The following is a 17,120-nucleotide window of genomic DNA, read 5'->3' on the forward strand; positions in this document are numbered from 1 at the left end:
CCTGCCTCATTTCTGTGTGTTCTTCTAAGCGCACGCAGGAGCGCAGCCAAGGGGTGAGGAGTTGGCAACCCTTCGCCTCCTTAACTTGCATTCCAGTTTTGCCACTTTAGCAGCAGCAGCAGGGAGTCGGGAAGGGGCTGTGGCGCCAAAGCCCTGTGCTGATTCCAGGAGTTTTGCAAAGCGCGAAAAAGGCATGTCTGTGCTCCTTCGGGGAAAAGGCAGCGTCCTGGCGACTCCCGCCCTGACGTAACTGATCATTTTAATTCCCACAAGCTGGATTTATTGAAGCGTTTTCAGTGACTCACAAGGATTGCTTTCAAAGGCTGAGCAGTGGCTGCACTCACTAGGACAAAAGGCAACAGCGGCTGGGGCAAGCAGCTCAGATGACTTGTATTCTCCCCTCCTCCTGTGGTGTGGTTTGCACTGACAGCCTTCTTTCTGGTTATTCTTTTATAGTTCTGGGCCAAAGCACTTGGAATTAAGAGAAGCCTGGCGGAATTAAGGAATCCCTGCCTGCCCACAGACCCAGTGCGCAAGATGGGTAAGGTGATTTGTTGCTTTATTTTAAGCAGGCCACAATCTGCTGTTGTTAAGAGCATGCAAGCTTTCAGAGCTGCACAGAATTCTTGGCCGCATGCCGGCGCAAATGCCAGTGTTTCAGTTACACAGGATTCTTTGCAATGCCCCTCGGTCAGAAGACCAGCGTAGGGGTGAGAAAATTCCCGGTCCTGGCTAGAATTTGGGTGCAAAGAGATCATGGAAAGTCTACTCACCCCTCTAAAAAAAACAAAAAAGGGGTAGGGGGCATAGTTGGTGCTGGAACACATGCTGTTTATGCTGAATGCCCTGAATTTGACATCTGGCATTCCTATTAAAAAAAATATCAGGTAGCAGAATATTATTGGCCCAAAAATGGAAACAAGAAGAACTACCAACGATGGAAGAATGGAGAATGAAATTAATGGACAATGCAGAACTTGACAAATTAACAGGAAGGATTCGCAACTAGCGGGACCAGAAGTTCACCGAGGACTGGAGTAAATTTACAGATTATCTGAAAAGTATTTGCGATGATCAGACAACGTTTGTAGGTTTGCAAGAAGCTCTGTGAAGAATTAATAGTAGAAATATTGTAAAAAATGAAAATGGAGATAGGATATGTTATGAATATAAGGCAATATTAAATTAGGAAATGTGTAAGAAGTGAATAAGACGGATTATCAGAGGAGCTGAGGGAAGTCCAATAAGAATGTATTTGTGATAAATTGTGTGACGTGTTTTATAATTTTGTATTGTAAAATTAATAAAAAATATATATAAAATATATAGATATATCAGGTAGCATCAGGTGATGTGAAAGACCCTGGCAGTAGTAGGCAATTGTCTGGCCAGGTATAATACGGCAGCTTCCTCTGTTCCTAAAGTTTATACCTAATGAAAATTAAAAGTTTTCTCTCCTGGGCTTGAGCTGCCATGTGTAAGGCATGAGAAACTGATAGAACAAACACCCCCATGTTTGTGGATTTGTGTGTGTGTGTTTGTATCAAAGTGGCCAACCACAGACCTGCCACTTGCCGCTGCCTCCCTGTGACTGTGTTGTCTGATGGCGAAGCTGCCGCACGGGCAACAACCGCCTGCTTTGTATAGGAAATTATTATATCCCTCTTGTGCCTGACACTACCGGCCCCCCCACCCGGCACGCTCAGCACAAACATCCTTCACTTTCAGAACTTTGCAGGAAGCAAAGATAAGGGCTCCTTAGGCGAAGGGACGCAGGTGGCGCTGTGGGTTAAACCACAGAGCCTAGGACTTGCTGATCAGAAGGTTGGCGGTTCGAATCCCCGCGACGGGGTGAGCTCCCGTTGCTCAGTCCCTGCTCCTGCCAACCTAGCAGTTTGAAAGCATGTCAAAGTGCAAGTAGATAAATAGGTACTGCTCCGGCAGGAAGGTAAACGGCTGGTTTCGCCAGAAGTGGCTTAGTCACACTGGCCACATGACTCGGAAGCTCCCTCGGCCAGTAAAGGCTCTCGACATTTTCGAATTAAAAAATAATAGTGGTAAGTTCATAGGTTGTCTTACTCCTTTAAAAAAAAAATTTAAATGAATTGCTTTGGGTGTTTTATGGGCTACCCAATCAGCACTATGCATAGCTTGGCTTTCCTTCAATTTTGCAGGACCGTCAGAGGCATTGCTTTTCCTGTTTCCCAGAGTTCGGCCCAGGAAAGTTTTCCTTGAATCGAATGCAGTTAGGGATGAACTAATCCGTCGTTTTGGTTCCTCTCGTTTTTCCAGTCCGACTCCGATTGCTGCACCGAGTGAATCAAACTCAAGAAAACATACAAAATAGAGCAAGTGGCACAAGTGACTGACTTCTCTTTTGTTTGGCTTGAAGAAAGCTTTGGAGTTCAACAGAGCTCTTTCTCAGCAAGGGTTTTTGGGAAGGGGGCAGGTTCGATTCAATTCACATTTAAAGGCGAACTTACCTCATCTGCATTTTCTGAATCTGCTAACCGAAACACAGCTGTTCTTCGGAATCCACACGTCTCTGATTTTTTGCAGTGCAGTTCTTCAGCTGACTAATATGTACAAAAAGGGTAAATTGTGCATACACACACACACACACACACACACACACACTTCACCTGTTAAGATGTGGGTGAACATATCAGACGACACAGCGATTCTTCAGGCAGCTCTTGTTTATTCACAGGCCAGAACAGAACTGGGCTGAAGGGTTCAGCCCACCTGCTTATATAGAGCTCAACTACAAAGTAACAGTAACTCTGTAACTATCCAATCACTGAACATCACTTTCAATTCCTTATTTGCATATGCGGACCTGAGTGAAAACTATCTACAGTATCCCCCTGCTGGCCCAGGGTGAGAACTTCAGTACACCCATTAGTGAAAAGAATATAGAGTGGTACCTCGGGTCAAGTACTTAATTCGTTCCGTAGGTCTGTTCTTAACCTGAAACTGTTCTTAACCTGAAGCACCACTTTAGCTAATGGGGCCTCCTGCTGCTGCCACCGCACCACCACCACACGATTTCTGTTCTCATCCTGAAGCAAAGTTCTTAACCTGAGGTAATATTTCTGGGTTAGCGGAGTCTGTAACCTGAAGCATATGTAACCTGAAGCATATGTAACCCGAGGTACCACTGTACTTGTATGTTTTGGCTCTCTTAACAAACTACAGTTCCCCAACCTGGTGCCCTGTAGAATAACCGAATTTCAGCGTTGGAAGGGATCCCTGAGGATCATCTAGTCCAACCCCCCCCCCCCGGCAATGCAGCTATCCCATACAGGAATCAAAGCTGAAACCTTAGCATTATCGGCACCACCCTCTAGACAACCAAGCTATCCAGAAAGCTTTGGATCACAACTCCCATCAGCCATGCTAGCTGGCGCTCATGGGAGTTGTAGTCCCAAAAACCTGGAGGGCACCCGGTTGGGGAAAGCTGGTGTTTTTTTTTTTTTTTTATAGATTTTTTATTGCGTTTCTTTCCATAATTTTGTAAATTCCACACAACACAGAAACAGTAAATACAAGAAACAGTTTTTTTTTTTTTTTTTTTAACAAAAAAGGAAGAAAAAAAAAGAGAGGTTATAAATCCACTTTCAATAAATCCCTGTTTGGACTTCCCCACACCTTCTGGCTCTGCGTTCTTTAAATTAACAATGTCAGCAATTTGTTACCTTATTTCATACCTTATTGTAACTTTCAGTTGTTATGTATCTAAGTTCAGTGTATTATGTCTCAATTTTAAAACCATTAAAATAAACATAACATGTTTGATTCAAATTGTCTCATTTTCTCTTTTATCACTTATTTTACCATTTACTTAACCATATTTGCTAAAGCATAGCATTTCCTAATCGTGCACTATCTTAAGATTCATACAGCTTATAATATTTTTGCAAATAGTCTTTAAATTTTTTCCAGTCCGCCTGAATTGCTTCTTCGTCCAGATCTCGGATTCTGCCGGTCAATTCAGCTATTTCCATATAATCCATCAACTGCGTCTGCCATTCCTCCAGCGTGGGCAAATCTTGTGTCTTCCAGCTCTTTGCAATGAGTATTCTTGCTGCTGTGCTAGCATACATAAACAAAGTTCTATCCTTCCTTGACACTCTCTGGTCCACCATGCCCAGCAGGAAGGCCTCTGGTTTCTTGGGAAAGGTATACCTAAATATGGTATACCTGGGACTATGGTGTTGTTAAAAATGGAACAACAGGGATTTTAAATGGCGGAAAAGTTGCCTTCTTCTTACTGAACTTTTGTGGCACTCCCCCTAGAGGATATTGGGAACACAAAGGCCTGGGAACAGTCTTAGATGTTTACCCTCTCTTACTGGATTGTTTTTAAATTGGACTTGCCTTTCCCATGGGACTACAATATCTGACCTTGAACATTGACTGATGAGTGGCATGGGAAAGACAAGAGCAGCCAAAGCTAAGGAAGCTAGGGAGAAGGAAAAAGAGAAAAAGCAGGCACAGCTTGTACAAACAACTTTGACTCAGGGACGCAGATCATCGGTTCCAGCTGTGTTGGTGGCACAAAAAGTAGAAGTTGAAAAGCCTAAAAAATCTGAAGAGGAAGATATGGCATCAGGAGGATCTGAGGCAGTTCTGAAACAAATCTTGGAACAATTGTCAGCCTTAAATCAAAAGGTAGATAATCAATCAATAAAAATTGACCAAGCTACATCCTCGATCCAGAAATTGACGGATCAGGTTTCCCAGCATACACAAGCAATTGAAAAATTGCAAGGAGCAACAGAAGAGAATCGTAAATTAGCTGGGGAAGCCATCCAAATAGCAACGTCAGCCAAGAAAGAGGTCGAGGAAGTGAAAGCAGAAGTCAAGCCTCTGCATAAACAGATTGGGGACCAACAAACCTATCTCTCTTTGGTGGAATTGAAAAATCGCGAGACAAATCTTAGATTGAGGGCAATTCCAGAAATTGAACAAGAAGATTTGATTGGATTCTTGACAACAGAATTTTCAAAGTTCTGGGGTATAAAGGAAGAAAGTGATTTTAAAATAGTATCGGCTTTTCGACTGGGAAGATTGGTAAGAAAGGACAGATCCAGAGACTGCTTGATAACTTTGAGATCAAGGGAGGAGAAAGACAAGATATTAGGCCTACACTTTAAAAAACCACTGGAGTTTCAGGACAAAAAGGTGGAAATCTACAGAGATATCCCTAAACAGTTATTGGACTTGAGAGCCACCTATTCAGAATTGGCAAAGTTGCTGAGGCTTAACGCAATTCCTTATAGGTGGGAGTTTCCACAAGGATTATCATTTACCTACAAACAGAAGAAGGTTAAAATAAGAACACCAGAGGATCTACAAAAGTTCCAGCACGACCACGGAGAAGATCTCCAAAAAGAAGCAGCAGCACATTGGCCTCTACCCCAATCTGGGCCTATAGCGCCCAGAAACGGATCAACGCCTACACCTCTGGGATCAGAGGACAAAGAAGATACACCACTCTAGGAGTAACAAAATAGTACAGGATGTCCTTGCAGCTACTTAGTTGGAATATAAATGGTGGAAATTCCCCGGAGAAAAGAAGGAAGATATTTCATATATTGAAGAAAGAACAATTGGACATTATTTGTTTACAAGAAACTCATGTAACCAGGCTCCACAGAAAAGTTTTGGTAAATAAAAGATTAGGCCAAGAATTTATTTCATCAGATAAGGTTAAGAAAAGAGGTGTGGTGATATATGCCAAGGAGAGCCTGGCACCAAAATTTTTATTTAAGGATGAACAAGGAAGAATTTTGGCGATTGAAATTCAGACGCAAGGAGAAAAAATTTTGATATTAGGAATATACGCGCCAAACGACGGGAAATCAGAATTTTTCAAGAAGCTGCATGAGATTTTGCTGGACTACATGGACTATGCTAACATCATAATGATGGGAGACATGAATGGAGTGGTGTCTACATATATGGATAAGTCTCAAAGCCAAAATTTAACATCAGATGGCAGACTGCCTAAAACCTTTTTTGAACTGACTGACAATTTGGATCTGATTGACATATGGAGGACAAAGAACCCCCTAGGTAAAGAAGGAACTTTCTTCTCTGAGGCCCACCTGTCTTGGACAAGGATCGACCAAATCTGGATGTCTAGAGGGTTGGCACCCAAGACCAGAAAGGTGGAAATCTGCCCAAAAACATGTTCCGACCACAATACTCTGAAATTAGAACTCAGACTAACTCAATCCGGCTCCTTCAGATGGAGAATGAATGACACCTTACTAAGAGATCAAGAGATTGTGAAAAAGGCCCAAAAAACACTAAAGGACTATTTTGAGATAAACCTGAATACTACAGTAGAAAAAAGAATGATCTGGGACGCAAGCAAAGCTGTTATGAGAGGGTTTCTGATACAACAGAATACAATTAAGAAAAAGCTCTGGAATGGAAAAAAGGATAAAATATTGGAGAAAATACATCAAGGAGAGAAAAAATTGAGAACCAAGCCAAAGTCAAAGGAGGTGCTGAGAGAAATCAAATTCCATCAAGCACAATATTCTAAACTGATAAATCAAGAGATTGAATGGAAAATTAAACAGATGAAGCAAAGATCGTTTGAATCAGCAAATAAATGTGGAAAGCTGCTAGCTTGGCAGCTGAAAAAAAGACAAAAGCTAAATACAGTTACAAATCTAGAGATTGAAGGAAAAACGGTGCAGAAACCAGAAGAAATCAGGAAGTGCTTCCACAGATATTTTAAAGAACTCTATGCACAGGGGCCTCAGAAAGAACTTGAGATAGACCAATTTTTAAAGAAAAATGGACTATCAAAAATAACTCAAGATAAAAGATCAATCTTGAATTCTAAAATAACTCCACAGGAAATTGAAGGTGCCATCCAGAATATGCAACTAGGCAAATCTCCAGGCCCGGATGGACTTACCTCCAAATATTATAAGACTTTGAAGGACTATTTGACACAACCTTTGTTGGAGGTATGTAACCAGATTATGGATGGGAAGAGGGCACCAGAAACGTGGAAAGAAGCTTTCATCACATTGTTACCTAAGACAGAATCTGAAAAGACTCTGCTTAAGAACTACCGTCCCATCTCACTCCTGAATGTGGATTATAAAATATTTGCAGACATTTTGGCAAATAGACTTAAAAAGATTTTAAACGAAGTAATTCATAAAGACCAAGCAGGCTTTCTCCCTGGTAGACACTTATATGAAAACACCAGAAACATCATTGACATTTTGGAGCTTTTACAAACCAATAGGAACACAAGGGCGGTGTTAATTTTTATTGATGCGGAGAAAGCATTTGACAACATATCTTGGATGTTTATGAAGAAAAACTTGGAAGGGATGGGAGTGGGACGGGGGTTTGAAAATGGAATAGAAGCAATTTATTCGGAGCAGAAAGCTAAATTAATAGTGAACAATGTGGTGACGGAGGAATTTAAAATTGAAAAAGGGACACGACAAGGGTGCCCTCTATCCCCTCTTTTATTTATCTCGGTCCTGGAGGTGCTACTGAACATGATAAGGGAGGACCGGTTGGTACAAGGGATAGAGGTCGGAGTGAAACAATACAAACTGAAAGCTTTTGCAGATGACTTAGTTCTGACATTACAGGAGCCAGAACCCAGTACTAAAAGGGTTTTAGAACTTATATCCGAGTTTGGTCGGGTTGCGGGATTTAAGTTGAACAAACAAAAAACTAAGGTTCTGACCAAGAATTTGACACCTACTGAAGCAGAGGGGTTTCAGAGGGAAACAGAATTAAATGTGGTTAAAAAAGTGAAATACCTAGGGATCTATTTGTCTTCCAGAAATTTGAATTTATTTAAAGATAACTATGAGAAATGTTGGTTGGAAGTCAAAAAGGACTTAGAAATTTGGTCAAGATTGAAACTTTCCTTGTTGGGAAGAATCGCAGCCATAAAAATGAATGTTTTGCCGAAAATGTTGTTTTTGTTTCAAACCCTACAGATCGTGGACAGAGTGGAATGTTTTGGAAAATGGCAGAGGGATATATCCAGGTTTGTTTGGCAGGGCAAAAAGCCCCGAATAAAGTTTAAAATATTAACTGATTCGAAAGAAAGAGGGGGGTTTGCCCTGCCGGACTTGAGGTTGTACTATGAGGCGGCAGCCTTCTGCTGGTTGAAAGATTGGTTTTTGCTGGAAAACACCGATGTCCTAGATCTGGAAGGTTTTGACAATACCTTTGGTTGGCATGCATACCTATGGTATGACAAGGTTAAAGTTCATAAATTGTTCAAAAACCACATTGTCAGAAAAGCAATTTTTGCAGTCTGGATGAAATACAAAGACTTATTAGAGAGTAAAACCCCGAGGTGGTTATCACCGGTGGAGGCTAAGGCTCGAAAAAGACCCAATATGGAGGCCTACTGGCCGAAATATTGGGAATTAATTGAAAAAATTGGAGACAACTGGAAGCTGCAGAGCCAGGATAAACTGAAAAACAAGGTGCGAGATTGGTTACATTATGCTCAAATTCAAGAGGTTTTTAAATTGGATAAAAAAGTTGGTTTCCAGGTGGAAAAATCGAAATTAGAGACAGAATTGTTAGAACCAAAGACCAAGACTTTGTCGAGAATGTATAACTTGCTGCTTATGTGGAACACACAGGATGAGATAGTTAAATCTGTCATGATAAAATGGGCACAGGATGTTGGACACAACATCATGTTTGAAGACTGGGAAAGGTTATGGAACACCGGAATAAAATTCACGGCATGTAGTGCCCTGAAGGAAAACATTATGAAAATGATATACCGGTGGTACATGACCCCAGTCAAGTTAGCCAAGATATATCACCTGTCTGACAACAAATGCTGGAAATGTAAGGAGGCAGAGGGGACCTTTTTTCATCTCTGGTGGACCTGCCCAAAAGTGAAGGCCTTCTGGGAAATGATTTATAACGAATTGAAAAAGGGGAAAGCTGGTGTTGGGTATCTCTCCCAACAACTGTTCAGGCCTCTGTGATGAAATAGTTTCTGCCCTTAGGGGCATCGTCAAGTGAAGTCACCCATAGGAGAGCTGTCAATCCCGCAAAGAGGCTGCTGAAATTTGTTTTATTATTCCAGCAACCTCTCCAAAGAGTCAAGGCCTCTGTCACTGCTAATTTACTTCGCAGGTAGAGGTTTGGATCAAATCCATCTGCATTTCAGCAAAACATATTGTTCTCTGATTAGGAAACACCAACAGATGCCTTCCTCTGTGTCATCACTTACTGTGTGGCCTAGCGCACAGAGAAATCGACTTAGGATGAGTTCAAATCCCAACTCTTCCACGGACCTCTTGTGTGACCTTGGGCAAGTTGATTTTTCTCAGCCTCAGCTACTCATCTGTAAAATGGGAATAGCCGAAGCCTGCAGGGCTTATTGTTGTTGTTTAGTCGTTTAGTCATGTCCGACTCTTCGTGACCCCATGGACCAGAGCACGCCAGGCACTCCTATCTTCCACTACCTCCCGCAGTATGGTCAGACTCATGTTTGTAGCTTCGAGAACACTGTCCAACCATCTCGTCCTCTGTCGTCCCCTTCTCCTTGTGCCCTCCATCTTTCCCAGCATCAGGGTCTTTTCCAGGGAGTCTTCTCTTCTCATGAGGTGGCCAAAGTATTGGAGCCTCAGCTTCAGGATCTGTCCTTCCCGTGAGCACTCAGGGCTGATTTCCTTAAGAATGGATACGTTTGATCTTCTTGCAACAGGGCTTATAGTGGGAACCAAATGCAATGATGAGGGCATATTGCCTGTCCCATTCATATACCTCTTCCTGGCCTCCAGCGGAGGTCGCACCTTGTCTAGGTAGAAGCTAAATGCCAGCATCCCAAAGGAAGATTGGAGTATAAATACAAGGGAGAGCTCGTGTGATGGGCCAGAGAGTGGATTAACTAGGCATGTCGGCACTCCTGAGAAATAACCGGATGCAATCTGAGGATAATGAGAGCGTAATAGGGAGAGAATTGGGCTTCACTTTGAACCCAGACACCAGGGAGCCCATTGAGCAAGGCACCATTACCCGGCCCAAACCACCTCACTAGGGTTATTGTGGGAACAAAATGGGATAAAAACCCACAAAGCTCCCTAGAGAAAAAGTGAAACGGATGATAAATGATCCTACGCAGCATCGCTCTGGGGCGATGAGCATCTGTCCTTGTTTTTATGATGCATTTTGGGTTTCTATCCTGTATTTTGATGTCGTGAGCCTCCCTGAAATCTATGGATGAAGGGCGGTATACAAATTTCATTCATAAAAAAAAAATACGCAAACTGACAAAAGATCCCTGCAGAAGAGGTGGGGCACTCCAGGCCCCTTGTTTTTCAAATATTTAAACCACTTCTGTACCCTAACCACTCATCCAAGATACCAGGAAGGTCCACAAGCAGATTCCCAGTAGAAACCATAAATTAAAATGCAATACAGTAGGATACTTAAGACGGGTTGTTACCGAAACAAACAAAACAAAACCCCGTGGTATTAGCAGCCTACAAAAGCCTGAGTAAACAGATGAGTCTTAAAATAAGCATTTAAAAACACATCAAAGTTGGCGCTTGCCTCACGTCAGCAGGGAGGAGATTTCACCGCAATCCAACGGGCCATTTCCTAGGTTGCCACAACATTAATCTCAGCAGGCTGCAGCACAACTGGGAGAGTCCCACCCTAAGATTTCAGCATATGGAGTGGTCTATATAGGAGAAAGCGCTTCTAAGCAGATGACCTGGTCCTAAGTTGCTGAACTCTATCCATGCCTTTGGGACGCAGGTGGCGCTGTGGGTTAAACTACAGGGCCTAGGACTTGCCGATCAGAAGGTCGGCGGTTTGAATCCCCTTGACGGGATGAGCTCCTGTTGCTCCGTCCCTGCTCCTGCCAACCTAGCAGTTTGAAAGCACGTCAAAGTGCAAGTAGATAAATAGGTATCGCTCCGGCAGGAAGGTAAATGGCGTTTCCGTGCGCTGCTCTGGTTCACCAGAAGCAGCTTAGTCATGCTGGCCACATGACCCGGAAACTGTACGCCGGCTCCCTCGGCCAATAAAGCGAGATGAGCGCCGCAACCCCAGAGTCGGTCACGACTGGACCTAATGGTCAGGGGTCCCTTTACCTTTTATCCATACCCTGCCGGCATCATCCATCTCCCACATAATGGAAGTTGTTGTTCGCATCTGTCTGTCTCGAGAGACAATGGAGTGTGCCTCCGAAGGTGAGGTCAAACCGCTGCGTTAGAGGCACTGAAGTGAGATCCCTGGGGCGCAAGCCTGGGTCGTGTGTCTGGAGATCCTGGGCTGCCCAGATGACAAGACCCCCCTCTCGGCCTCCCTGATGGGGTCCAAAGGAAAGCAGGGCAAGACATTTTGCACCCGCTTGGCTGCAGGTGTTGCCGGAAGGAGGCGTACAAGGCGCCATCCAACTGCCTTAGGGACTCCGCTCTAGATTTGTGTAGGGTTTGCTTCTTAGCCTTGGAGTTATCAGCCGGCACACCCAGAGGGGGGAGCACAGATTCTCCTCCCCTGCTGAAGAGTATCCTGGGATATGGTCTTAAATACATTCTCCATGGGTGTTGGGCCTATGTGTCACCCCACATGAACCCACAACGCACCAAATAATGAACCCAATGAAAAGCATGCTGTCTTCTCCACAGGGAACCCCCGAGTTCCTATGAAAACAGGCAATTTTAGAACCACAGGTCCACACATCTCATCTATGTGGCGTTGGGGAGGACGGCAATTACTTGAACAATCAGAAACCTTCTTACGATGATTGCTCTCATATATATATATATAAGCAAATATCTACAACGAAGAAATTTATAAAAGAACCTGGAGAGGTTTGTGCGCTGTTGCAAAAGAGCCTGTTACACAAACAGAACTTTGTACGTTTTCACTTGAAATTAGGGTGCGAATTAGATTGAGGAATCCGTATGCACACCAGGAATACCTGCATTTCGGAGGATATGAGAATTCATTTGTTTCTCCCGCGCAGCCTAAATGCATCTTAATGCACCCCTGAACCCTCCTTAATGCTTCACAATGAGATTGATTGAGAGAGCGGGGGCTCTTTCCACACTTACAAATGGGTTTTAAAGGAAAGCAATTCCTCACGTATTTTAGCCGTTTCTGGGAACACATCAGGTTTGTGAATCAAGAGTGAAAAAGCAAAGCTGGACCATGAGGAAGACCAATAACTTTGCTTCGAAGTATGCAAGGGAAGGGATTCATCACGGCCGAAACCACAAATGGGAAGTTAAGGATTAACTCGACATCCAGACTGGACGTTTCCCTGCAATCTGCTACAGAAAACGGTGCAAAAAAAAGGTGCCCAAGTCTGCACCATGCTCTGTGACCCATTGCTTCTTCGTGCTCAAACCCAGGTTTTCTCATGGGAAAGTCTATGAAACCTAATGAAAGGGGTAACTACCTTCCTGTGACAGGATGCAAAGCTGAACAGGACTCCTTTGTGCCTCTCCATATGTGTGCAAGACAGAGAATCTGAGTCTACACAGCTTTTCCCCCACCAACATTTGGGAGAAGAAGCACCTGCCAAAATCCCCCCTTCTGCACAACTGTGCAAGAGGAAGGAGCCGTGGAGAGTTTCTTGGAATCCTCTCCTTCCCCTCCTTTTATCTCCTCTTTTAAGAAATTTGTTTTCACTGTTTAACCTGTTCGCCAGATGCATTTATTTACTCTTTAGTGAACGCAAAACCGTGCTATTTCATACTGGATATTTTACAAACCGATCTTGAGGCTCTCTCCTGCTACACTCCCCCCCACCCCACCCTGCAAGAGATTTATTGGAGTGTGCAGGCCCTTAGGGTGTGTGCAGGACTGCCAACTTTTCGATAGCTGTGCCTTTTAACAGCCCCTTGTTCTGCAGATATTAGCAGGTGAAGCTTCTTGCAGCATGGAAATAAACGAACCTCATATGCTCTATGCACCAAGTAAAAACATTCATTTTCGCCAGGCCTTTGGCTAATTAAACTATCTATGGCCTTTTAAACTGTGTGTGCAGGGGGGGGGGCTATTGTTTTTCTTCGTTACTACGGTACGTAGTTTTGTGCATATATATATATATATATATATATATATATATATAATAACTTTTTATTCAAAATTAAAACAAAACATTATCCAGAAACACATCATCCTTATTTCCCCCCCCCCATTTTTCCTCCCTCCCCTCCCTCCCCCCAAAGAACCCACCCATCCCCACCCCCCGACTTCCCCCAGTTCCAGTCTTTGATTTCTTTAGAAATGCTGTTTTCTGCATGTTACAGTTGTATAGATCCTCAAACTATTTAGCTGATTATTATCAATAAAAAGATTGTGAATGTTTATTCAAGTTTTGTGCTTTTATATTGTACCCTGCCCTGTGATCCTTACACAAAGGGCGGTAAAGAAATTTAATAAATAATGATGATGATGATGATGATAATTGCTGCGAATCCCAAATGGCAATAAAAGCCATCTGAAAAGTTGGAAACCCTATATGCATTTAATTGCATGAAAACCACAATGACTTTATCTTTCAGGGCCACAATTCTGGGACAGGGAATCATCTCATTCCAAGAGAAAGAACGAAAAAGGGATATCAGTGTCCTGAGAGAGGCAGAGCTGAGGTGAAATGATGAACAGCAAGATGACTGCTATTCTGTGCATGCTTTCAAAAAAAAGAAGAAAAAGAGTAACAGTTAATAATTATTACTTTTTAAATTATGCACCACTTGTCACTGCAAGAAGAAAAACAAGTTTGGTTCACTAACAAATAGAAGCCAGTAGCTAAAATAACAAGAACTGTAGGTAAAGCTCTGTGTCGTGTGTAATAGCGGGTGGCAAGCCAAGGTTTGCCTCTGTGAAAAGTGCAAATTGATGCTCAGGGCCAGGGGTCGGCAACCTAAGGCCCATGGGCCAAAAGTGGCCCATGGGGGTTGTTTAAGCAGCCCACAAGCTGCCCCCAAACCAAGCCGCCCACTTGGCAAGTCCCCATGCACTGCACTAAACCGGCGCAGCGCGGGGACTCGCTTCCACGGTGCCAAAAATCACATCTGTGCAGACGCTGGAAATTGCGGGCGTGATCCGGCCCACGGGGGGGATCCGCTGGAGTGAACCGGCCCAGGCGAGGTAAACCTTGCCGCCCCCTGCTCAGGGCAAACATTCATGCTTTGCTTTTGAGTCTGCGTGCTTCCAATAGGCTGTTGCCTGTTGGAACTGATAGGGTGGGAGGCAGGGAGGTTGGCAGCAGGGGGCGCTAGAGGCTCAGAGTCAACAACAGGCGGAGTCAGCTCTGCCTACTTCCATCCCATCCTCCTCTTCCCTGGCCGGTTCCACAAGGGCAACAGGAGGGGGAGGCTGCCAGGCAGGGCTGCAAGAGAGAGGGCAAGCAGGAGGGCACTTGGAGGGCAGCGCCCCACCTTCCAGCCTCCACCGTCTGCTGCTGCTGCTGCTGTTCTCTCGCTTAGGAAAGAGCTGGAATGTGGCCCTCTAAGCCTCTCCGCTTGGCCCCCGGCTTCTTCCCAGGGAAATGAGACTCTCAATCTCTCTCTCTATACATATATATAATTAGTTTTTTAACATAACATTTTCAACAATTATTAAACATACTTTTATATCTTATACAATTTTTTTTACTTCCATCAATCACATCTGAAAATTTTCCAATCTTTTCACTTAATTTACATTTCTTACTTTCACTATTACATTTAAATATCATGACTAATATCTCTCTTCTTTCTCATCTTTGCAATATTTCATATATTCCTCCTTACAAAACTTCTTGTAGTCCTACTAGCGTAATTTGTTGATTACAGTTGCTCTTCAAATAGTTCGTACATTTCTTCCAATCTTCTGTGAATCTCTGGTCCTGCAGGTTTCAAATCCTTCCTGTAATTTTATCCAATTCTACGTAGCCCATTAATTTCGTCTACCTTTCTTCTTTTGTCGGTATTTCTTCTGGCTTCCATTTCTGGGCCAACAAAACTCTTGCCGCTGTTGTTGCATATAAAAACAATTTAACAACCTGTCTGTTAATGTCCTCACTTATAATGCCAAGTAAAAATGCTTCTGGTATTTTTTAAAAAACGTATATTTCAACATCTTTTTCATCTCATTAGATATCATTTCCCAGAAGTTTTTTACTTTCTTACATTCCCACCACATATGATGAAATGTTCCTTCTTTTTCTTTACATTTCCAACATTTGTTATTTGTCTTATACATTTTAGCTAATTTCACAGGTGTGGTATACCATCTATACATCATTTTCATCACATTCTCTTTCAAAGCATTACAAGCTGTAAATTTTATTCTTTCTGAGACTCTCAATCTCAGGGTTCAAGGCCCACGATGGGCAAAGGCCTCTGGCCCCACTCAGTATGTGTTATGTGACCCCTAGGTTTCACAGGAAGGAATGGAGTCCTTGCATTCCCAACCCCTGTTCTAAAAACTTTGGGCAGCTTTGGATTCAGCCCTGGAAAGGCTGGAGTTCAAGTACCGCTCTCACGCCACTTTTAGTACAAGGGAGGTCTTAAGTTCACAGCTGAGTTTTCTTCTCTGAGGTTACTTCATCCTGAAACAACCTTGTTAACTATCATCATAATTTCCTTTCTGCAGAAGCGGGAGATTGCATGGGGATGGCGGCTCTCCAAAGTCACATTCCCGGGGGCCTGGCTGAGCAGGACTTGAACTCGGCTCTCAAATTTCCAAAGTCTAGAGGAAAACCAAAACGTCTCTCTGAGCCTGCTTTCTGTTTGGGGCTCAGCAGAGCGTCCAGAGGGCGACTCGGAGAAGTCCGAGGTGCAGATATTTTAAGTGCACCTTGTACCCTAACTATAAGAAAAAAGTTAGACGTCAGGAACGAAGGACTGTGGAACGAGACAGGGGAGGCGGAGAAGCGGGGCTTCAAAGCAGCTCGGAGGCACGAACAGCGCGTGCCAAAACCTGCAGCTGTTTTTGCAAAAGTCAACCCCGCGCAAAAGTCGATAGAAACTGTTCCAAAGTTCGCAAAACAGAAGCAGCGGAAAAACCAAAGTCCACGCGGCGTCCAGGATAAATGAATTGCTTCTTCTTTCCCTACAGCACCGAAATCACGGGAGAACAAGGCAAAACCTAGCATTTTCCTTTGCAACCAGCCGCCCGGACCAGCGATTGCAGACGAGAATTTCCCTTTCCTTTGCAAAGAGAGAGCTGAAGTCCATTCCATCAAGCCAGACTGATCCCTGCCTCCCGGTTTTCCTAAACACCCTTAATCACAAGTGGCACTGGCCTCGTCCAGTAAAACGCCGCAAAGCGTCAACATTGTGTTCGCCCGACGCCGCCGGCCAATGAGCGCCGCCGGTGCCCAATATCCCGCCTTCCGTGGAGCAGATGTGCACCGGCCTGGCGGCCATATTGAGTGTGGCGCCAGGGCTGTTCGGTCGCCGACTGCGTACTTCGACTGCTTTGAGGCGTCGCTGACGGCTACGAACACCGGGGAAGGCTTTCTTAGAGCACGGGGGATCCGGTTGGATCGGGTCCGGTCGGTTAGCGGCCTTGGCTGCGTGGGGGAACCGAGTGGTGTCTCCGCCAAGGGCGCCAGTCGCCATCTTGAGTGTGGCACATGGCGCTTGCCTCCCCCTGCCTTGCAGACTCCATTGGGCATTCGGTGCACGGACGGAGGGGACCCCCCTAAAATCTCCCAGCCCCCCCCTTGCAAATGCAAACTTTGGGGGGTTTTATTATTATTTGCAAAACAAACAAGCAGCATGTGGTAACCGCAAAGTCAAAGAGCTTAAAATGAAAACAGTTTTAGCAATTCCAGGTTTTTTTTGTACGGTGGGGAGATTTACACCTTTTAATAATTGCATTTGCAAGATTTTCAACCCCCTTGCACATATTTTTTCAGGGCACCTTGCACCCAAAGCCCTTGCCATTTTTTTATTTAAAAGTAAAAATATTTATTGAAGTGGTGGTCTCCGAGCCGGGGAAGCGGGCGAGTGTAAGAAAGGTGGGGGCGGGAACCGGCCACCCGCATTTTAAGTTTGGCCGGATTCCTCGCGGGGGCTTTTATCGATCACCTCCGGTGTGCGTTGCGCTTTGTGAAACGAGCATGGCAGCAAAAAGTC

At 44.1% G+C, this 17,120-nt stretch overlaps 1 long non-coding RNA gene across 2 annotated transcripts; it reads left to right on the plus strand.

The window, feature by feature from the left end:
• Nucleotides 1-223: 223 nt before the first annotated feature.
• On the plus strand, nucleotides 224-2,534 carry LOC308478175. Of its 2 annotated transcripts, none has more exons than XR_013986879.1 (2): nucleotides 224-541; nucleotides 2,175-2,534. It is a non-coding gene; the product is annotated as an uncharacterized lncRNA (long non-coding RNA). The 2 variants fall into 2 exon arrangements; XR_013986880.1 differs by lacking the exon at nucleotides 2,175-2,534 and adding an exon at nucleotides 888-1,507.
• Nucleotides 2,535-17,120: the final 14,586 nt, after the last annotated feature.

Source organism: Podarcis pityusensis (genome assembly GCF_964106645.2).
Source record: "Podarcis pityusensis genome assembly, chromosome: 5".
Lineage (NCBI taxonomy): Eukaryota > Metazoa > Chordata > Lepidosauria > Squamata > Lacertidae > Podarcis > Podarcis pityusensis.